Raw genomic sequence first — 23,735 nt, forward strand, 5'->3', positions numbered from 1 at the left:
AGGATGTGTTCCTAAAAGTGAAAGTGCTATGCCACTGGTTACCTGCTGCTGAATTCTCTCAAAGGCAGTAAAGCACATTTATTCACATTCTTGACAATATGAAGTATTTTAAATGACCTTGTCCAAAGCATTTAACAACATAGAAAATAAAATAGAAACTACATAATATACATCTAGGTAATACTAACAGATACTCGATGCTATGTAGTACAAAATAGTATGAGATCCTATTCATTCATTTATTGCCTAGCCTTCATTTTTCAGGTTTTTTTCTCTAATAAACTTAACTAAGAGACCGTTTTTGTTTTGTTTTGTTTTTTAGGGCCGCACCAGCGGCATATGGCAGTTCCCAGGCTAGGGGTCCAATCAGAGCTACAGCTGCTGGCCTACACCACAGCTACAGCAATACAGGATCCAAGCTGCATCTGCGACCTACACCACAGCTCACAGCAACACCAGATCCTTAACCCACTGAGCAACGCCAGGGATTGAAACCTCAACCTCATGGTAACTAGTTGGATTTGTTTCCACTGCACCACAATGGGAACTCTGCTTTTTTGGTTTGCTATTTTGTAAGTGACTTTTAGATACACCCAACAAGCAACATACAAGTCTAAAATTACATATTGTATTTCCAAGAGGTACTGGAGGTTTGCTTCATAAATAAGTAAAACTGTGAATTTCTCATTAGTGAATGGGATTGAGAGCATTATCAACTTTCTATTAGGAGAGAAAGGTTTTATAACCTAATTTTCTTTTTTGGTGCTCAAAAAAGTCCATAAAGATTCTCCTTCATAAAAATTTACTCTTTTGGGGTCATGAAGCTACCCTCTGTGTAATTTCAGAATTCTCTTGATATACTATGTTTACTATATCATACAACAGATGTGCTAGTACCTAAAGCTGGCAGTGAATATGTATCCTGTGGTTTTAAATTCTTTAATTTTTAATATCAAAGTTTTAGTTTATGTTTACCTTCTAGCAAAGAGGTATATACCAGATGTTTGCCATAATTCCATTTCATTTTGCTTTTTTTAATCTCTACAATATTTTAGTATTAAATTGCACATGATCTGTAACTATTTTAACCGCATTAGACCTATTTTTAAAAAAATCTAAGTCATAAAGAACAAATGGGTTATCTAAGACATAGCAATGAGTACACAGGTTTAACTATGTTGAATCTGAAGTCTTCTATACCAAATGGGTCACAATACAATCAGATAAGTTCTTGAGAAATTACTGGAAGGTGTTCTATCATAAATGATTTTTTAAATTACTATTTCCCATCTTACTCAAAACTTTAATGTCTGACTGTAAACTCTTCATGTTATCTCAGACTAGCCTTTGTTCCATATTTACTCAGTAAGTGTAAAAAGAAAGCTTATTTTTCTTTTTGTAACATTTAATAACATAAAACAAAGAATATGTAGTAAATTATCCTGGCAGTAAATTATTGAGCCTGATTGCCATAAGACTCTTTCTCCTATCTAGTAATAGGAATTATATTAATGTGTCTACACAATGGATTAAGTAAATATGAACCAAAATAATGCTGAGACTTCTGGTTTTAAAATGGTGGAATAAAATGACTCTGTCTCTTCTCCTCCAAATATATCCCATATAAAAGGGAACAGAAAGCAGAAATATAAATCTGGTTCAATAAAAATAAGAGACACCTATGGAGTTCCTGTCATGGCTCAGCAGAAATGAATCTGACTAGCATCTATGAGGACACAGATTCAATCCCTGGACATGCTCAGTGGGTTAAGGATCTGGTATTGGCGTGAACTGTGGTGTAGGTCGCACATGCAGTTCAGATCCCACTTTGCTGTGGCAGTGGCATAGGCCGGCATCTACAGCTCCAATTCAACCCCTAGCCTGGGAACTTCCATGTGCTGCAGATGTGGCCCTAAAAAGACAAAAAAAAAAAAAGAGAGAGAGAGAAAGACATCTACCAAACTGAAGCACAAAACATGAGGACTTGCCAGTAAAGGTAGTTAAAATCAAGCCAGAAAAAATAAAGAGCCGGGGAGTTCCTCTTGTACTTCAGTGGTAATAAACACAACTAGTATCCATGAGGATACAGGTTCAATGCCTAGCCCCACTCAGTGGGTTAAGGATCCAGCATGTCATGAGCTGTGGTATAGGCTGCAGATGTGGCTTGGATCCTGTGTTTCTCTGGCTGTGGTAACAGGTCGGCAGCTGCAGCTCCAATTCAACCCCTAGCCTGGGAACCTCCATATGCCACAGGTGTGGCCCTAAAAAACAAACAAACAAACAAACAAAAAATAAAACCATCTCTACAGCTGCAAATCTCAGACAAAGCTGACACAATTCAGATCTCCAAAAAGAGGTTATTCAGCATGGGTGGGAAAACCATCAAACTCTTATTCCAGACAAAAGGAATAGAATAAAGAGGCTAAAAGCATACATTTCCTTAGGATTGGTCTAATGCCACAAAGTAGCAGAACAGAAAAGGCTAAATGAGTACCTACAGATATGCCATATTTGCAGGAAGCAATCTGTCCTTGAGGGACTTTGAAATTTGAGCAGCCTGACAGTGTCAATCTCTGTTGGCTTGGCAGAGTATCAGGGTAGAATGACTCATAAAGAAACTGAATCTTGTATCATATGGAGCTTCCAGGAAGAAGTGAGATGCCTACAAAAGTGAAATAGTGCCTAGTCCAGGAAGTACTGATCTCCTTCACACATAAATAATTTTCAAGGGAGCAAGCATCTGTATAACCATATAACAAGTTTTAGATGAAAATAGGGAAAACAAAGGAAATTGAATTGTACTGACAGGAAAAATAAAGTAGATAAAAATAATGAATAAAATATAACTATGGAATCAAAGGAATGCGTGAAACCAAGAGTTTAAAGCAGAGATATAAGAAAGAAAAACTTAGCAGCTAAGAAGGTGGAAATATGAAGTAACCAGCTCAGGATAGTTGTAAAGGAAAAAATTAAACTATCACAGACATAAAGGTCCCCCTGAAGGAAGCGCAAAGAAAAATTGACACTGCTGAAAACACAGTGAGAAATCTAGGTTTATTAGTAAGAAATGATAAAAGGGAGCAAAGTGAAATAAGAAAAAATCAAGAGTTGAATGTACTAGAGCATTCCAGTTCCAGAAATGAAAGAAACTGATAGTCTAAAAAATCACTTGCTATAAAAGATCTGGAGACTGACTACATTGTCCTATCTCAGAAGATACTTGCAAACTGAACACACACACCCACACACACACTAATACCAGCAAATGTGAAACTATAAAATATCTCTCTCTCCTTCCCTCCTTCCCCCTCATCACTCACTGTGAATAAAGTAGACATATTACAATAAGCCCTACAGAAAGGTACGTATGTTAAGACACCAAAATCTTTGGCCACAGCCAGTGGAGAACTGAGGGCTGTTTACCATCATGTGAGTGAAACTGAAGTGGATTTGCCAGCCTTGGTCAAGCCTGGAGATGACTGCATTCCCAGATGGAAGGTTGGTGGAATCTCAGGGGAGACTGTTAGCCTGAACCATCCAGCTAAGCCACTTGACACACGTTATCCATTTAAAGCTTTTAGATTTTGGAGAAATTTGTCATATAGTTGCATATAACTAATACAACTGCAAATGGAGCAGAGAAAAAGACAAAGTCAACAAATATATCGAAGAGAAATTATCCAAAATAAAGCATGAGGGTAAGAAAGTGAAAAAAAAAAAATCCCCCACATCTTCAAACAAAGTATGAGTGACATGTAGGAAAACATTAAGTAACTATAAGTAATTTGGAGCCACCAGAAAAACTGGGCAGGGAAGTAACAACAACAAAAAAAAAGTCAATAAATACTGGCTGAAAATATGAAAAATTTCAGGAAAAAACATATCCTCAATTTGAAGAAGGTCAATAACTACCACATACTTTTTTAAAAATCTGTAATTAAGCCATTCATGCCCCAACTGATGAAAAAGCAAACAGAAAAATTCTAAAAGCAAATATAGAGGAAAAAGATTTAAAACACAGGGAAACAAATATGAAAGTGGTAACTGAACATCTCATTAGAAACAATGCAAGTCAACAGAATATTACATAGCAATGAAAAAGAAACTACAGTCATATGCAACAACATGAATTAATTACTCTTACAAACTTAATGTTGAGTAAAAGAAATAAGACAAAAAAAGATTTACTGTATGATTCAGTTTATCTGAAGGTTGGCATAAGACAAAACTAGTTCATGGTGACAGAGGTCAGAATAATGGAGTGTTGAATAAGCGAGCACAAAGAAGACTTTAGAGGTAAAGAAATGCCCATTATCTTGATCTGAAGGATTTATTCACATGATCTTCATCTTAATCCACCCAAAAATTCAACAGTCATGGAGCTATACACTTAAGATTTATATGCATTACTCATATGTGAATTATTACTCAATACAAATTTTATATTACAAACTTTTAAAAAGAATGCAAGTCAGGAGTTCCCATCATGGCTCAATGGTTTTGGAACCCGACTAGTATCCACTGAGGATGCGGGTTCGATCCCTGGCCTCACTTAGTGGGTTAAGGATCCGGTGTTGCTGTAAGTTGTGGTGTAGGTCACAGACGCAGCTTGGATCCTGCATTGCTGTTGTGTAGGCAGGTGGCTGCAGCTCTGATTGGACCCCTAGCCTGGGAACCACCATATGCCACGGCCCTAAAACGACCAAAAAAATGCAAGTCAGGCGGCAAAAGAACATTTCTAAAATAGTAAAGAAAAAAATCAACTTAGAATTCAATTTTCAATGCAAATATTCTTCAAAATTGAGTTGAAATAAACATTTTCTTTTTTTTTTTGCTTTTTAGGGCCGCACCCACGGCATATGGAGGTTCCCCAGGCTAGGGGTCTAATTGGAGCAATAGCTGCCCGCCACAACCACAGCAATACCAGATCCGAACTGTGTCTGCAACCTACACCACAGCTCACAGCAACACTGGACACTTAACCCACTGAGTGAGGTCAGGGATCAAACCTGCAGCCTCATGATTCCTAGTCAGATTTGTTTCTGCTGCGCCACAACAGGAACTCCTAAACATTTTCAAATAAATGAATTTTCCGTTGGAAAATCTGCTTTTTTAAAAATTATAAAGAAGCTCTTCAGACTGAAGTGAAAGTATATCAACTGGAAACATCTAAGAATGATAAATAAGCAGATACTTTTTTTTGTTTGTTTGTTATTGTTTATTCGCTATTTCTTGGGCCGCTCCCGCAGCATATGGAGGTTCCAGGCTAGCGGTCCAATCGGAGCCGTAGCAACCAGCCTACGCCAGAGCCACAGCAACGCGGGATCCGAGCCGTGTCTGCAGCCTACACCACAGCTCACGGCAATGCTGGATCGTTAACCCACTGAGCAAGGGCAGGGATCGAACCCGCAACCTCGGGCAGGGATTGAACCTGCAACCTCATGGTTCCTAGTCAGACTCGTTAACCACTGCGCCATGACGGGAACTCCAGCAGATACCAAACACAGAAGTAAACTATATGGCCCAATGGCACACAGGACTAGAGTGTAAGCAAAGAGTACTATTTTGTTTTACGTTTACAATGTTACATATAAAGTCACATAATATTATTTAAAGATAAACTGTAGTAAGTTAAAGATACATATTGTACTCTTTGCAGCTACTAGTACAAAAAATGTAAACAGTATAAGTAAAAATCCTATAGTTTAAGTGAAATGTAATACTAAAATAATGCTCAAATAATTTACTAGAAGAAAGAACAGAAATCAGTGAAATGGAGAAGAGAGAAAGCAATTAAAAGATGAGACAACACAACCATATGAATAATTACACCCAATGTAAATGGAAACAACATTCAAAATACTCCAAATTATTTTTTTGGCCACCCCTGCAGCTCCTGGTCTAGGTATCGAACTTGTGCCACACCAGAGACCCAAGCCACTGCAGTGACAATGCTGCATCCTTAACCCACTGTGCCACTAAAGAACTATTCCAAAACCTTTGTAAAAGATGATAGATAGCTGATTTGATTTTTTAAATTCCAACTACATGTTGTTTACCAAAAATGTACTTTGAATACAAAAGCACAGATGGTTTCAAATTAAGAGAGAATAACATGTACCATGGAAACACTAGCTATAAGATATTGTTGATATATAAAAATCAAACAATTAAAAATGGAATATTGCCAGGCATAAAGAGAAATATGTCATATTGATAAAAGGGTGTGTTTTGTCAAAAAAATGTGTATGTATCTTATAAAAGAATTTTATAATAACTGAAGCAAAAATTGATAGGACTAAAGAGAGAAATAGCAATGTATAGAGGTGTAAATTTCAGAAGATACTGGTGAGGTCAAAAATGGTTGCCTCTGAAGAGAAGGCTGGGAAAATAAAGGGCATATTCTAATTATTTCTGTTCTATACAAACACATCTATAGATGATAAAGAGATAATGAGAGGGATTTTTTTAGTATTTATTTGCAATATATAATTGTTCTTGTAGTAATGCAATTTTTTTAAAAACTAATTTCAGAAAACTATTCAAGGATCAGTCATAGGTACCAACAAACATCATTTCTATTCTAACTGATAAACTGATCCTGCTCAGTGAAAAAACACAACAAATCTATATATAAATCTATACATAAATCTCTCATAAATAATTACATAATATTACATAATTACATAAATATTACATAAACTACATAATATTACATAAATAATTACAAGAGAATATCATCCAGAATTGAAGAGGAAAAAAATCAGACATTCTCAAACAAAAACTGGAAGGATTTAATTCAAAGGATATCTAACCTATAAGCAACATTAGTGTAAGGTCTTTAGATGGCATATTGTTCGGTTTTAAAAAAAGATTTGGATCTAGAGAAAAAAATAAGGCCTACTAGGAATGGAACAAATGAAGAGAATATGTAATTTTTCATTTTAATTGTTCTACTTGATAATTGCTTAATGTAATAACTATAAAATATACTTTTTTTTTTTTTTGGTCTTTTTGTCATTTTCTTGGGCCACTCCAGCGGCACATGGAAGTTCCCAGGCTAGGGGTTGAATCAGAGCTGTAGCCACCGGCCTACGCCACAGGCACAGCAACACAGGATCCGAGCCACATCTGCAACCTACGCCACAGCTCATGGCAACGCCGGATCCTCAACCCACTGAGCAAAGCCAGGGATCGAACCCGCAACCTCATGGTTCCTAGTAGGATTCGTTAATCACTGAGCCACGACAGGAACTCCAAAATATATTTGATATTTTTACAGTGTATATAAAAGTAATATATGACACAAAGAATGAGAGCTATAAATTTGGACTATACTGTTATAAGACACAATGTGAAAAGTCATATGGCATTAGTGGGAGGTAGATGTAGAATACTTTAAAGTATATATTTATAACCCTAAGACAACAATAAAAATGTTTTAAATGAGTTATAAATTATGAGTAAATAGAAATACTAAAAAGCACTCAATTGAATCCAGAGAAAGCATAAAAGGAGAAAATAAGGGGAAATGGATCAAACAGAAAATAGCTAGCAAGAGGGTAAATTTTAATTTCACTATTTAATAATAACTTTAAATGTGATTCACACACATTAAAGACAATCAGATAAAATAAAAATGCAAGACCCAACTACTCACTGTCTATAAGAAACCCACTTTAAATATAACCTAGGAAGGTTAAAAAGTTAAAGGAGGAGTTCCCGTCGTGGCGCAGTGGTTAACGCATCCGACTAGGAACCATGAGGTTGCGGGTTCGGTCCCTGCCCTTGCTCAGTGGGTTAACGATCCAGCGTTGCCGTGAGCTGTGGTGTAGGTTGCAGACGCGGCTCGGATCCCGCGTTGCTGTGGCTCTGGTGTAGGCCGGGGGCTACAGCTCCGATTCAACCCCTAGCCTGGGAACCTCCATATGCCGAGGGAGCGGCCCAAGAAATAGCAACAACAACAACAACAACAACAACAACAAAGACAAAAAAGAAAAAAGTTAAAGGAGTGAGAAATATATACCATGGAAACACTGATAAAAAAAGAAAGCTGGTGTAGACATATTAGTTTGAGACAAAGACTTCTCGAACAAAAATAATCATGGATAGAGAAAGCCATTAAATAACAGTAAGGAGGTCAATTCTCCAAAAGACACAAACAATCTTAAATCTGTAATAATAGAAAATAATAGAAAATTATAATAGTAGAAAATAAAACACAGGCGGATATCTGTGAAAATGGTGGAGTAGCTAGCTTTAAGAGCCCATTCCTCCACAGAAACATAAAACAACCAAGAAAAACTGTCAGAATCGAACTCTAGAAAACAGCCAAAGGTTTACAGTAACCAACCAAATAGTGAATTAAAAAACTAATTAAATAAATAAATTGCAGTAAAATTTAATTTAATTCAAAGGGCAACCTTAATAGGCTGGGAAAGATTTTTAGTTTTTTTTAACCTGCTCTTTCCCCAAATCCCATCTCTGGCTTCATCATGGTCTCAAACATGGCAACCCATGTTCTCAGTGTGGGACTCTGGTCCCTAGTTCGGAAGGGAGTAGAAAACTATATTACCAAATTATTTTTGTCTGTTTTAACCCGAAGGACTGACAAAAGCACCTGTCCTTGTTTCATCTAACTCAAAAATCACTCAGAGGAGTTGCCTGGTGGCTCAGTGGGTTAAGGATCTGGTGTTGTCACTGCTGTGGCTCAGGTCACTGCTATGGTATAGGTTCGATCCCTGGCCTGGGAACTTCCACAAGCCATGGGCGCAGCCAAAAAAAAATCACTCAGAGTAGTAAAGTAGCAAGCATTACTTGAAAATTCAGTAAGGTAAATGAAAAACATACAACCACCCAGGGAAAAGATTTAAGACATGAAATAAAGAATGGACAGCCCAAAAGGAAAAGCTGGGAAAAGAGTTTCTTTGGGAAACCCAGACATTCAATAGCACCCAAGTATAAATGGATATAAAGAAAGACATACACATGCTTAGGGCAATTACTATGCTCAGAAAACACCTGAAAACCCAGACACCTATGGTCAATTAATCTTCAACAAAGGAGGCAAGAATATAAAACGGGAAAAAGACAGTCTTTTCAGCAATTGTTGCTGGGAAAACTGGACAGCTGCATGTGAAGCAATGAAACTGGAACACACCTTCACACCATGCACAATAATAAACTCAAAGTGCCTTAAAGACTTAAATGTAAGACAAGACTCCATTAAACTCCTAGAAGAGAACATAGGCAAAACATTCTCTGATATCAACCTTACAAATGTTTTCTCAGCTCAGTCTCCCAAGGCAACATAAATAAAAGCAAAAAAAAAAAAAAAAAACAAAAAACCCAATGGGACCTAATCAAACTGATAAGCTTCTGGACAGTAAAGAAAACCATAAAAAAAAAAAAAAAAAAAACCCTTACAGAAAGGGAGAAAATAGTTTCAAATGATGCAACAGACAAGGGTTTAATCTCTAAAATATACAAACAACTTACACAACTCAACAGCAAAAAAGCCAACAACCCAATTGAGAAATGGGCAAAAGACCTGAACAGACATTTCTCCAAAGAAGATATACAGATGGCCAAGAAACACATAAAAAAAAATGCTCAACATCGCTGATTATTAGAGAAATGCAAATCAAAACTACTGTGAGATACCACCTCACACCAGTCAGAATGGCCATCATTAATAAGTCCACAAATAACAAATGCTAGAGAGGCTGTGGAGAAAACAGAACTCTCCTGCACTGCTGGTGGGAATATAAATTGGTACAACCATTATGGAAAACACTATGGAGGTACCCTAGAAAACTATACATAGAACTACCACATGACCCAGCAATCCCACTCCTGAGCATATATCCGGACAAAACTGTCCTTGAAAAAGACACATGCACCCGTATGTTCACTGCAGCACTATACACAATAACCAAGACATGGAAACAACCTAAATGTCCATCAACAGATGACTGGATTAGGAAAATGTGGTATATATACAAAATGGAATACTACATAGCCATAAAAAAGGAACGAAAGGGTGTTCCGATTGTGGCGCAGTGGAAACTAATCTGACTAGGAATCATGAGGTTGTGGGTTCGATCCCTGGCCTCACTCAGTGGGTTAAGGATCTGACATTGCTGTGAGCTGTGGTGTAGGTCACAGACGCAGCTCAGATCTGGCATTGCTGTGGCTCTGGCATAGGCTGGCAGCTACAGTTCTGATTCAACCCCTAGCCTGGGAACTTCCATATGCCATGAGGACGGCCCTAAAACGACAAGACCAAAAAAAAAAAAAAAGAATGTCATTTGCAGCAATATGGATGGAACTAGAGACTCTTATACTAAGTGAAATAAGTCAGAAAGAGAAAGACAAATACCATATGATATTATTTATATCTGGAATCTAACATACAGCACAAATGAACCTTTCCACAGAAAAGAAAATCATAGACATGGAGAACAGACTTGTGGTTGCCAAGGGGGAGGGGGAGGGAGTGGAATGTACTGGGAATTTGTGGTTAATAGATGCAAACTATTGCCTTTGGAATGGATAAGCAATAAGATCCTGCTGTATAGCACTGGGAACTGTATCTAGTCACTTACGATGGAGCATGATAATACGACAAAAAAGAATATATACATGTATGTGTAACTGGGTCACCTTGTTGTACAGCCAAAAACTGACAGAACACTGTAAACCAGTTATAATGGAAAAAATAAAAATCATTATTATAGAAAAAAAAAAACAAAAAAACACCTGAAAAGACCCTGAACTCTTACCTCTGGCTGAAGTGAAAGCCAGAAGTTAAAGCTAAGAAAAACTTATAAACTGGCTAAGAATCAAAGGGATGCCCCAGTCCAGAGCCAATTTATTTTTTAAAAAATAAGAGTTTTTCTTATTTTTTTCTTTATATTCTTTTTCCCTCTCCTCTATTTTTCCCTCCTCATCTTTCTCTTCCTCCTCCCCTTCCTTTTCCTCTTCTCCTCCTCCTGTTTTCCCTCCTTCTTCTTTCTCAAGGGTTCTGAAGAAAATACTATAATGTGCAAAAAATGGGGTTTGAGACTGACTTGAGAACTACAAGCAATTTTCAGAAGACTCAGAATGGTTCCTTAACAGAAACTGACCAGGCAGTTTATAAAGTCAAATGATCCAAGATGTATTGAATATTTTGTACAGGCTAAGAACAAAATTTTACATCTGAAAAAACACCATCTGAAATGATGTGTTTTAATATTAAGTAAGCATTAGGGAAATGATTTGAATTTCAGTGACAGGAAAAAAATGATTTTAAAGCATAAAAAATTTTAAAGGAAAACACTTTGCATGTGGAAACTGACTCTTAAGGGTAAGAAAAGAAGAGAAGGGAAGTAAATAGTCTTCTAGGGACATTCTCAACATTACTTAAGTATAAGTGCTCCATTGTGGGGTGTTTTTTGCTATGTGACTTCTACTTATTGATAAAAGTTGGAGAAGCTACCTAAGGTAAAAGTCCTTGACCAGACTTCATTTAATAATAATAATAATAACAATAATGATGATAATAACATATACAAACAGCAAACTTGTTTTTAGGCAAAGAAGCCAGAAAGAAATAATTACTAATTGTGATTCTCCATCATTACTGACCAGAAAACCATGGCCATGCCGCTGAGCCCCTTCCCTGACAGCCCTCCAGCCTTCTTGGCTCTGCTTGAATCAGGCTCAAGCATACAGGAGCCGCAGTGAACACCACTGAGATTTGTTAGGCAGCACATGCCTATACACCACACAGAGCATAGACAAATCCAAAATAACCCAGGAATTGAATCTGAAGAGTCAGCCGACCATCATTTGAGGCTCATAAGCATCCGGCAAGCAGATCAACCAGTGACAGCACATCTAACAACAGCTGTCACCTGCTGTCATTATTCTGAAAATATCTTTAAATCTTTAAGAACTTACACTGACTGACCAATGCAATCTTCTATGACAGAATCCAAGAGACAAATCCCATGCATTTTGACAAGAAATACCACTCTTTACACTGAACAGCAGTGGCCACTGGCACCCACCCAACAAAGCTCACTCATCCTTCAACTTGAGGAAGAGACACTGGACAAAGAAAAGTCTCTAAACTGTTTTTGTCAGTTCTGCACATTTTGCCCATCACCAGCCCAGCCTTCAGCCCCTCTCCTTGGGGTTAATCTGTTCATTCCATTCTCCACAGTGACAGGATAAATGACTTTCTAGGACCACACAATAGAGGTGATGACCACTCACTACCACTTTTTTATCAGAACTGTCTGTCCCTTGTCTCTGAGCTATGCTCAGTGGTGCACATAATATGCACAGCCAAACCACACTTAGCACATGAGGATGTCTACTTGAATGACGCCTGCTAACCCTGGCCAAGTCCCAGTATTAGAGCATGGCTCATCTAGGGATGTTGATGATGGCTATGCCAAACTCTTCAGATCTTCTGGAATCACACCATTCCTCGAGTCCTAGTGTCTTCCTGGTCTTAGTCCAAAACATGTTGCCAGTCCTCCCAGGTAACAGTCCCTAAATACCTGTTGATCTGTACAGACTATCATATCCCCCAACACTTCATTTGTGGCACTTATATACTTCTGTTGGCCCTTATAGGTACAAACTGTTCTTTAGAACACAAAGAAATTGCAAAAAGGAGGTTAGCATGGAGTAAACATCACACCTTAGAAAACACTTTCAACATGAGATACAGCCACAGTGGACTTGGAAGCAGAGAACAATTGCAAATGAGCTGCATTTATACTCAGGCAAAGTCTGCGATGGCCTACACGCTTGTTTTGGCTGAGAGTGTAAGAGAGCAGTCAGAAAATGGGGGAAAAATATATATATATGCACATATATATTTTATTCCATTCTCCACAGAAATTTTTTTTTCCCCTTTACCTAAAGAGCCCAGATCCATGAGTGACCCCCTTGGAAAAGAAGTACCAGGAATCAAGTCACTTGGTCACTTAAATAGTTAAGAGTCTGAAACATGAGCAAAACATACACTTTAATTGTGTTACCTCTAGAGACTTTGGAGTTGCTTGGTAGAAAACAGCAATACCAGTGATCATGTGTATGATGTTCAGAGCCTGGCATGTGTGAGAGCACATGGCAATAGTCTTATGTCTTTACTGATTACATCTAGAAGAAAACTGCTGTCAAGGGAGGGTACAAATTTATCCAATTTAAATGCTCTGGGCCAAAAACTGTGGTTTCCTGTGAAATAGGAGTGTTATGGATCTACTCCTATTCTGGAATATCAAAACAACTGAAAGGCAAATCAATAGAAATTTTGTAAATTATAATTTGTTTCACATTATCTGAAGATTTATAACCATGACTTTCTCAAATAATTTAAACATGCATGTGTGGTCACAAGCATGGATTTTGGGTTTGGCAAATACTACATTCAGGCTACATATGTATGAGTTGGGTAAATGGTTAAAATGAGGTTAATACATTATTAGGGTTGACTTAGAAGACTGGAGAACACAGATTGTGTCTGGGACATAGAAAGCACTACATAGATATTGGTAATTCTTATTCTAGAAAACACTGTCTTAATTAAAATGCACTGAACCTACCCCTCATCTAACATGGGTAGATAAAATAAAAATTATCAAGGGGCTAGTTGACAGGGAAATATACTCAAGATTCTATAATTGGGAAAAAATGGATATATGTGTATGTATGGCTGAATCATTTTGCTGTACACCTGGAACTAATGCAACATTGTAGGCCAATTATTCTCCAATAAAACTTAAAAAATAAAAAACAAAAATAAATGCAGGAAAAAATAAAATAAAACCAGAGGAATCTATAAAAATAAGTTCCTCAAAGTTTGATTTTACAAGACAAAGCCATTTTTTCCATTTTGCAGAATCCACTTTTTTCCATTTTGCAGAATAATCATTTAAAGCTTTTGAAAGAATGACTATACGAACATAGACAGAAAATCAATGAATTTATTTACAAGAAATAAATGTGCCAAAATTTGGAAATACAAAAAGGGAACATACCAAAAATATAAGCTTGTTAAATTAGGAGTTCCCCTTGTGGCTCAGCGGGCTAAGGACGCATCACTGTCTCTGTGATGCTGCAGGTTCAATCCTTGGCCTCACTCAGTGGATTAACAATTCAGTGTTGCCACCAGCTGCCAGGCAGACCACAGGTGCAGCTCAGATTCAACCCCTACCCCTGGAACTTCCATATGTTTCAGGTGCAGCCATAAAAAGAAAAAAAAAAAGTTAGTTAAATTATGAGATTCTTATTTCGCCTAAAAATAGATTCTTTTTTGCCAATCTAGTTATCATAGGTTATCTTTTAAATTGTTATTTATGTCAGTGCATTTTTATGTAGCTACAGATATAAACTCCTTGCTGGAAAGTTCTAGGAGCAGAAAAAATACATAATTGAAATGTTAGAAGCTTTTGTCAATCCAAATTCTAACCAAAATTAATGTAAAATTTCTCTAAAACTGTAATCTGTTAGTGAGCATAACCCTACTTCCCAAAGTCCACTTAAGCATAAGCTGTAAAAAAATCACATCTAGTGTTGATTTTAATGTTAGGTTCACAACAAATTGCACTGTTCACCTGTCCGCAAGTCTTTTTCTGAAACAACTCTGCACCCTATTCACACTATTCTATTTGGCACCTTGTTCAGCCTCTTCAGCAGAACTGTACCTTCTTTCATCACTAGGAAGCTGCACAGGTCAGATGAGAGAACCCCTGGCTTCACCAGGGACATAGCTATTCTTTTCAATACTGTTTCATTGTTCAGTGAATCTTTTTGCATCTTTTGGGTTTTGGGCCCCCTCTTCTGGACAATATGTTTCACAACTGTACTTTGCTTCTGTAAAACCTGAGCTGAGCACATAAATGACTGAAATGTTCTAGGAAAAATGTAATCAAAAACATAATTTCTACCAGTTAAGGCTAATTCTATTACTATGCTTTGGGGAAACTTGCTTGTTTTTCTAAGTAACAAATTGCAAAACAGGAGTCAGTTGTTTCTAAGCTTGAGCCTATTTTTACAGAGGTCCAGAAAGCTTGAGCTCCCCTGCAATCAGAGAAGGTCGTGTGTACTTTAAGCACACGGGTATCTGAAATACAGCATGCTGCTAACTTTCAGCCTAGAACTCTTAAGTACCAACTATGAGCCTGGGTGTCTGTAGATAAGCACTCTCCTACAGAGAACACAGAGAGACAGACAGCAAAGAGGGTGCAAAATCAGTGTGTCACACAGCTGAAAGTAGCGCTCCTTAGGGACATGAGGTCTGGTGATATAAATCAGGCCATAGTGAAATCCAAGTTCATCAGAGCCCTTGGAGGGACAATATATACTCCATCATTTTTACAATCACACAAGAGCTTCCCAGCATACCTGAGCAAAGAGAGGCATCATGTATTGCATGCTAGAGTAATGAGGCTTTAGGGAAATGACTGGGGGTAGGGGCAATTTGGTCCCCAGATCAAGGTACTAGATTCTGCTTCAGACTCCCTACCACCTGAGTGCTAGACCTTGGGTTATGTCTAGGCTTCCTCATGTGTAACGTAAGAGAATTGGGTCTTAAGTGGTATCTTAGGTTGCTACTGGCTCCTGCTGTCTCCAGAATGATTAAGCAGATGATTGACATAAAATGAGCTGTGAACCTGGACCATAGCAAGCATTTGTCCAGGGTTCACATGGCTCCTAACAACTGGACACATCTGTGTGAATAAACCAAAAGCAACAGAGCCCAATACAGGACATCTCACTGCATGATGAAATGTGCTTATCATCAACCTCTTAGAAATGATTCTAAAAAAGTGGCCTAAGTATTGTGGGTGAAACCGCAAGCTTTGCTACCAGGATGAGAAGCCCAGTGCTGCACTTTGGCTCTGCTGATTTGGGCAGATGCTCTCAGATATCAGAAGCCAGGTGGGGCAGTGGAAGGCAAGGAGTGTTAATGTCAACATCACATCTTCATTAACAGTTGCATCATAAGCATCTTCATTGTTCTTGTCAATGCTATTTGCTAACAGATTGTTTTATTTTGACAGAATGGTGAATTTTGACAAAAAATAGCCTTTTATACCCAGGAGGATCTTTAATTCTTCAGAAACCAAGTAGAAAGACAGTTTAAGATCACCAATTTGAGATAGAAAACTAGAGCACCAAGGTTGAGGCAATCCATACGAAAAGAATAAATGAAGTTTCTTTCTACTGTTCATTTTTTTAACACCACAAACTCTCACCTAAAGACAGCCAAACATTTTTATTCTAAACTTATTCTATATTTACTTCATTCCGCTTAAGGGAAAGAGCAGATCAAGCATTGGATATGCTTCTCAACCTGAGGCATATTTACTGCTTCACTGTGCCCTTTCAACTTAACCAGTCCTTGAGCATGAAACCAAGACTTTCAAAAAATACAAGGAAACATCTTTACAAAAGCTTTCCATAATCCAGAATTCACTTAGGTAATTTTCACACAAGACAAAAGCTATATGAATTTCGAGTGATGGAAATGAAACATGTCATGCATCTATTACCACCTCATTCTACATGCTAGTTATATTTAAATATCACTCACATAATTTTGACAGCAATTAATCCTAATATGACAGGAAGTATCCTTTAAATAATTGTTTCTATGCAAAGGAGTTTTTGTTTGTGATGCTAAGTTTTATAGAGCAAAAGCTATGTGGTGGTAGTTTGTCTTACTGTTGTTTAGCAGCAGTGTGTGTTAAAAGTGTGTCCCATATAAATTTAGCCACAAGGAAATCCAATAGTATATATGCTGAGGACAACATTGAAGGCAATTTCTTACTGGGTCTGATTCTTGGCTGAAATCTGTTTTGACCATGGCTGATACAGTGCCACAGATGTGCAACCACTGCAGTTGCAAAGTAGTGGTGCTGCATTTAGAGGCTTAATAATTGCTTGATAATGATGATGATGATGAAGACAATGCCAACAATGCTTTTACTGCTTCTGCCTTGGGAGAATGCCCTAAGAAAACACTGCATTAATTTATGTCAGAGAATGTTTTGCCTATGTTTTGCTTAATCACCAGTGTCATGTAGTATATTTAAGTCTTTAAACCATTAGGAGTTTATTTTTGTGTATGGTGTGAAGAAATGTTCTAACTTCACTGATTTACATGCAGCTGTACAGCTTTCCTTATACCACTTGCTGAAGAGATGTTTTCCCATTTTATATTCTCCTGTACAAAAGAGGTTTATTTCTGGGCTCCCTCTTTCATTTCATTGATCCATATGTCTGTTTTTGTGACAATTCCATGCTGTTTTGATTACTGTAGTTTTGTAATAGTGGCTGAGGTCTGGCAGGGTTATGCCTCCAGCTTTGTTTTCCTAAGGATTGCTCTGGAAATTATGGATCTTTTGTGGTTCCATATAAATTTTCATTATTCGTTCTAATTCTGTGAAAAATGTCATGGACAATTTGATAGAGATTTCATTAAATCTATATATGGCTTTGGATAGTATGACCATTTTCACAATATTAATTCTTCCAATCCAAGAACATAAGCTGTCTTTCCATTTCTTTCAGTCATAGTCAATTTCATTTATCAATGTTTTATAGTTCTTAGCATATTTCTTTCAACTCCTTGGCCAGGTTTACTCCTAAGTTTTTTTTTAATGCAATTTTAAAAGGAATTGTTTCTTCACTTTCTTGTTCTGATAGTTCATTCTTAAAGAAATGCACATGATTTCTGTATGTAAATCTTGTACCCTGCTACCTTGCTAAATTCACTCAACAGTTCTAGTGGATTTGGTGTGGAGTCTTTAGGTTTTTCTATATGGTTTCATGTCATTTGCATATAATGACAATTTCACCTCTTCCCTTCCAATTTAGAAATCTTTTATTTTTCTTGTCTGCTTGCTATGGCTAGGACTTCCAATACTATGTCGAATAGAAGTGTGTTAATTATGTATTTTTTTAAATTTTCTATACTTTATAATGCATTAATATCCTGAGGCCCAGAGAGACTGTCCCTGCCAAAGCTAGCTAATTTCTTCAGATAGTAAACAATTTGCCAGGGAACACACCTTTTATGTGCAAACCAACCAACCTAAAGGCCATATTACAAACGACTTCTTTTATCTAACTTTTACACAACAAGACAAATATTTCCCCAGCCTTGAATCACTGCAGCTTCAGGTTAACAGGCAGCTAAAAACCATCCCTATAGAACAAAGTCCTGTGAAGTTTTCAAACTATTCAATCCTAAACTTACTCAAACTTGCCTATCCTGCTTTGTCTATTCTTTCTTCAAAGCAAAACAAAACAAAACACCAAAGGCTACAAATAAGAAAATAATTTATTTGAGGTCTTAGGAATCACAATTGGGAGACTCAGATTCAGGTAAAACTGAAAGAATGTTCTGGAGAAGAAAAAGAGCCAAGGGCTTATAAAAGTGAAAACCATGAGGCTGTACACTTGACACAAGAAAGGAAATATCTGTTCTTAAGGGATGGCTATCACAAGTTGTGTTAGGGTAAGGCTCTGGTAAGTAGATAGGCTGTCATGAGTTACATTAGGAAAAAAGTACATTATGTATCTTGAGTTTCTGGCAGATGTTCTGAATGCCTTTGTTAGGACAGTAAGTGGTAAAAAGATCAGATTCTATCCAGGCTGAGACATGCATAAGACACATTTCCTCAATGGCATCCTGGCTCCATTTTAGAAAGCTCTTAGCAATACTGGCTCCTATTTTTTCTTTCACACTTGCTATGGAAACTATAATAAAGGCTCTGAGCCATGTTCTCTCCTTGCTCCTCCTCTCCTCTGAGTAACCCTAGTGCTCACCCATCTAGCCCTGCCTGGCACAGCATGCACCCTGATCTTGGGAACTGTGTAATAAACTCTTTTTTCAAAAGCAGTTGTTTCTGAGTCTGTTACCTTATTATATCAAATTTTTAAAAATTATGGGTAAATCATAAAAGATTCTTAGGATGTTAGGTCAGGAGGATGAAATATGGTTGGTTCAAGCTGTATTTTGTTGACAAGACTTCACTAGCTATGGATTCAGCAATGAACTTGTTGCTTGAATCAGTGGGAATAGCTTTAACAGTTTGCTTAAGTGGTCTATTAAATCAAGGATTAGGAGTTCCCGTTTGGCGCAGCAGAAACGAATCCGACTAGGAACCATGAGGTTGTAGATACGATCCCTGGCCTTGCTCAGTGGGTTAAGGATCCATCCAGCCTTGCTGTGAGCTGTGGTGTAGGTTGCAGACTCAGCTCAGATCTGGAATTGTTGTGGCTGTGGCGTAGACCAGCAGCTGTGGCTCTGATAAGACCCCTAGCCTGGGAACCTCCATATGCCGTGGGTATGGACCTAAAAAGACAAAAGCCAAAAAAAAAAAAAAAAAGTTTAAATGTTGATCTACAGTACATAAGGTTGATATTCCAAAATGTTGAATAGAAACTTAAAGGAAGAAAGCTGAGGGCTACTGCAATTCCCCCAAAACTTAAAATAGAACTACCATACTATCAAGCAATTCCACTACTGTATATTTATCCTAAGAAAATGAAAACACTAATTTGAAAAGATACACGAATTACTATGTTCATTGCAGCATTATTTACAACAGCAACATATAGAAGCAACCTAAGCAACATACATATTGGAGTATTACCCATTCACAGAAAAGAATGAAAACTTGTGATTTGTGACACGTGATGGACCTAGAGGTGCTATGTTAAGTGAAATAAGTCACACAGAGAAAGACAAATACTCTATGGTTTCACCTACATGTGGATCTAAAAACAAACAAATGAACAAATATAACTAAACAGAAACAGAATCATAGATACAGAGAACAAATAGGTGGTTTCCAGGGGGGAGGAAGTGGGTGGGGAGAGATATAGATGAAGGAGATTAAGAGGTACAAACTTTCAGGTAGAAAATAAATGAGTCACAGCTATGACATGTACAGTATGGGGAATAGTCAATAATTATGCAATATTGTTGTATGCCAATAATTACGGTATTATTGTTGTTGACATATGACAACTGGACTTAAGCATGGTAATCATTTTGATCAACTGCAGTTGGCCTTGGGCACAGGACGGTCAGGGTAACCAGCTGTCTAACCTGGATATCCCATACTTGGCCTTCCTGGGCCAGGAATCTAACGTGTACCACCAGCAGTGACCCAAGCCACAGCGGTGACAATGCTGGGCCCTTAATCTCTAAATCATCGGGGAACTCCTGAAACATCTTTTATGCACGTGACTTTAAAAAAACATTACATTCAACTGAAGGTGGTCAAAGAAGGTTTTCCTTCTAACACTGTTCTTCATATATAAAACTAGAATTATTTGAAACATCTTTTATACATCTGTATTTACATAGTATGTTTCATACAGAACAGTGTCGTAAGAACATACTTTCCTTGAAGTAAAACTACTTGGATGAAAAAAAAAATTCTGTCAATCTCAGAGACATTTCATTTATAACAGAATGTATTTCATGCACCACACTGAGGTAAAATAATTAAGTCTTTATTCACATATATGATTTTGTTTATTATAAACATCTTTTATATGTGTCTTTATATAGTTCCTTGTAAAGATTGTGTTGATTACATTTTCACTAAATAACAAGGTACTTGCTCACATATACAACTCCCATTCTGATACACCTTTTATAATGTGTCTGCAACATTTCTAGATATTGCATCACTGGAATAACACTACCTAGAGGCCCGTAACCACTAGCACAGCTAGAAAACATATTTTATACTATGCTTCAGCACCGTATTTTGCTATACATACATATTCACTGAAACATCACTTTCATTATTCACATACATATACTTAGCATTCTTTTTTTTTGGTCTTTTTGTCTTTTTAGGGGTGCACCTAAATGCATATGGAGGTTCCCAGGCTAGGGATCTAATTGGAGCTGTTGCTGCCAGCCTATACCAGAGCCACAGCAACGCAGGATCCAAGCAGTGTCTGTGACCTACACCACAGCTCATGGCAATGCCGGATCCTTAACACAGTTAACGAGGCCAGGGATCGAACTTGCATCCTCATGTATACCAGTCGGGACCGTTACCACTGAGCCACAACAGGCACTCCGAGAAATGTTTTTAGATTGTGCTCCAAACAAGGGAAAGCCAAGAGGGCTTAGGATCGGTGGTAGTGCAGAGACATGAGGATATATCCATGATAGATCTTTAAGGTTATGGACTTCAAGGCATCTAAGAGATACATGCATTTTAGAAGCTGACAGTAACAATCCAGAGCCCATTCCAAAAACCTGTAATAGTCAATCGTTTCCTAACTCCTTCCTGCTGAAGAAATGTTTTAAGGATGTTTTAAATCTAAAATATAGTTTTAAGTCTGTGTTTAGTATGTGAATTTTCTGTTACCTAAACCTAATACGCCGTTACTAAAAATTTTTGTGAAGGATTTCCTTTTAAGTCTCTGTGTAAGTGGCTACCTTCTTTTCCAGGGTGTATCATCAAGCAATTAATAATTAGGGTCTGCCTCCACTAGTGTCTTCTACTCCTAGTCTTTGGAAAAAAGCCCCAAGGCCTCTGGAGAATAATAACAAAAGCCTGGTGTACTGGTAAGCTATGGTATCAAGCAATGCCTAGAAAGGGTCCATGGGGGTTTTAAATTTATCAAGGAGTTGCTAGACTTCCTCCCGAGTTTTAGAAGGCACTGGGACAAGATGTTCAGAACATTTACAGTTGCCCATTCATTTTTTTTAGCAACACTGTCTTAGGGAACCTACTGTTAACAGGGCCCAGCAGTACACTCAGGTAAGAATCACAAGATTGAAGATATATGAAACTAGAAGTTCCCATCGTGGTGCAGTGGAAACGAATCTGACTAGGAACCATGAGGTTATGGGTTCGATCCTTAGCCTTGCTCAGTGGGTTAAGGATCTGGCCTTGCCGCGACCTGTGAGGTAGGTCACAGACACGGCTCTGATCCTGCTTTGCTGTGGCTGTGGCATAGGCTGGCAGCAACAGCCCTGATTAGACCCCTATCCTGGGAACCTCCATATGATGCAGGTGCGGCCCTAAAAAGCCGAAAACAAAAACAAAAACAAACAAACAAACAAAAGATATGTGAAACTAGCCACTCCTCAACTAGCCAAACAGCTTCTTGCACACATAACACAGGTTAGTCAAAGCAGGGAATATCCAAATGGATAATGAACCACACCAGGAGCAGTCTATGAAAGAAGCATCTCAGCACCAGCATCAGTCTCTGATGCAGCAACAGGGTCCCTGAGGACAACCATGAGTGAGAGGTTGCCTTCTGTTCCCATAGATTCTGCAGCAGCATCTGTCTGAAAAAACTCTCAGCAGCACAAAGTTGGGAACTCCAGCAAAGAACCTTCAAGTTGCTGGGTTCACTGGTCAAATCTAAAGGAATCTGCCAAGAGGTTATAATGGTTACACCACAGGGGGTCTTGGCTCCAATCAATATTTATAGAATACTTTGTTCTACAACATATTTTCAAGCTCAGATGGAAACTTGAGATAGACAATATTGTGGGTCAGAAAACACAACTCAACAAATTTAAGAGAAGAAATCATACAGAACAATGTTCTCAGAATACAAAAGAATGAAGCTAGACATTAATAAAAGATAGCAAAAAATATGAAAATATTTGTGGATCGAACACATTTCTAAAGAACACTGTTGCTCAAAAAAGGTCCCAGATAGTCTTTGCTGCATAAATTAACAGAATAAATTAACAGAATATCACAAATTGTCTATAATAAAAATTTTGTAAAGTCCCAGATAATTTTATTTGTTTATTTTTGTCTTTTTGTCTTTTCTAGGGCCGCTCCTGCAGCATATGGAGGTTCCCAGGCTAGGGTCTAATTGGAGCTGTAGCTGCCAGCCTACACCAGAGCTACAGCAGCGCCAGATCCAAGCCACGTCTTCGACCTACACCACAGTTCATGGCAATGCCGGATCCTTAACCAACTGAGCAAGGCCAGGGATCGAACCCGCAACCTCATGGTTCCTAGTCGGATTTGTTAACCACTGAGCCACAACGGGAACTCCAAAGTCCCAGGTAATTTTAAAATAATTTCAACTAAAGGAAAATGAAAATACAACTTTTTTCTGTTTACAAGAAAAATATTAGGTATCACCATTCACAGCAATTCAATGGAATCAGATTTGTTCTCCAAACAAGTGTACATGTGACCTTTCCCTATGGAATATATTTACACTAAAATGCACTGCCAACCCTGAGACAAGTCTTAGAAAAAACACTGTTTGGTTACTTTCCTGAAGAGGCAATTCAATAACAATGTTCCTTTTTTTTTTTTTTTTTTTCCTTTTTAGAACTGCACCTGCAGTATATGGAAGTTACTCAGCTAAGGGTTGAATCAGAGCTGCAGTTGCTGGCCTATACCACACCCACAATTACATAGGATCTGGGCTGCATCTTCAACCTTGAGGCAACACCAGATCCATAAACCAATGAGTGAGGCCACGGATTGAACTCAAATCCTCATGGTCATTTTGTTGGGTTCTTAACCCACCTAGCCAAAATGGAAACTCTAGTAACAGTGGTCTTCCTTGTGTAAACTGACCACTGGACTATTAGAGAAAATAGGAATATGTGGTATTTTAACCATGCAAATGTATCCTCTAACCTGTTTATATAATGATAGTTCTTACATTCAAAGTGCATAATTCATACTACACCCAGACTGGATTCC

At 37.8% G+C, this 23,735-nt stretch overlaps 1 long non-coding RNA gene across 9 annotated transcripts in view; it reads right to left on the reverse strand.

Moving 5' to 3' along the window:
* Nucleotides 1–23,735, reverse strand: part of LOC125116456 (uncharacterized) — a 97,802-nt gene that overhangs the window by 44,476 nt on the left and 29,591 nt on the right. The gene's annotated exons all lie outside the window — the stretch shown is intronic.

The sequence above is a fragment of the Phacochoerus africanus genome, chromosome 15 (assembly GCF_016906955.1).
Source record: "Phacochoerus africanus isolate WHEZ1 chromosome 15, ROS_Pafr_v1, whole genome shotgun sequence".
Taxonomy (NCBI): domain Eukaryota; kingdom Metazoa; phylum Chordata; class Mammalia; order Artiodactyla; family Suidae; genus Phacochoerus; species Phacochoerus africanus.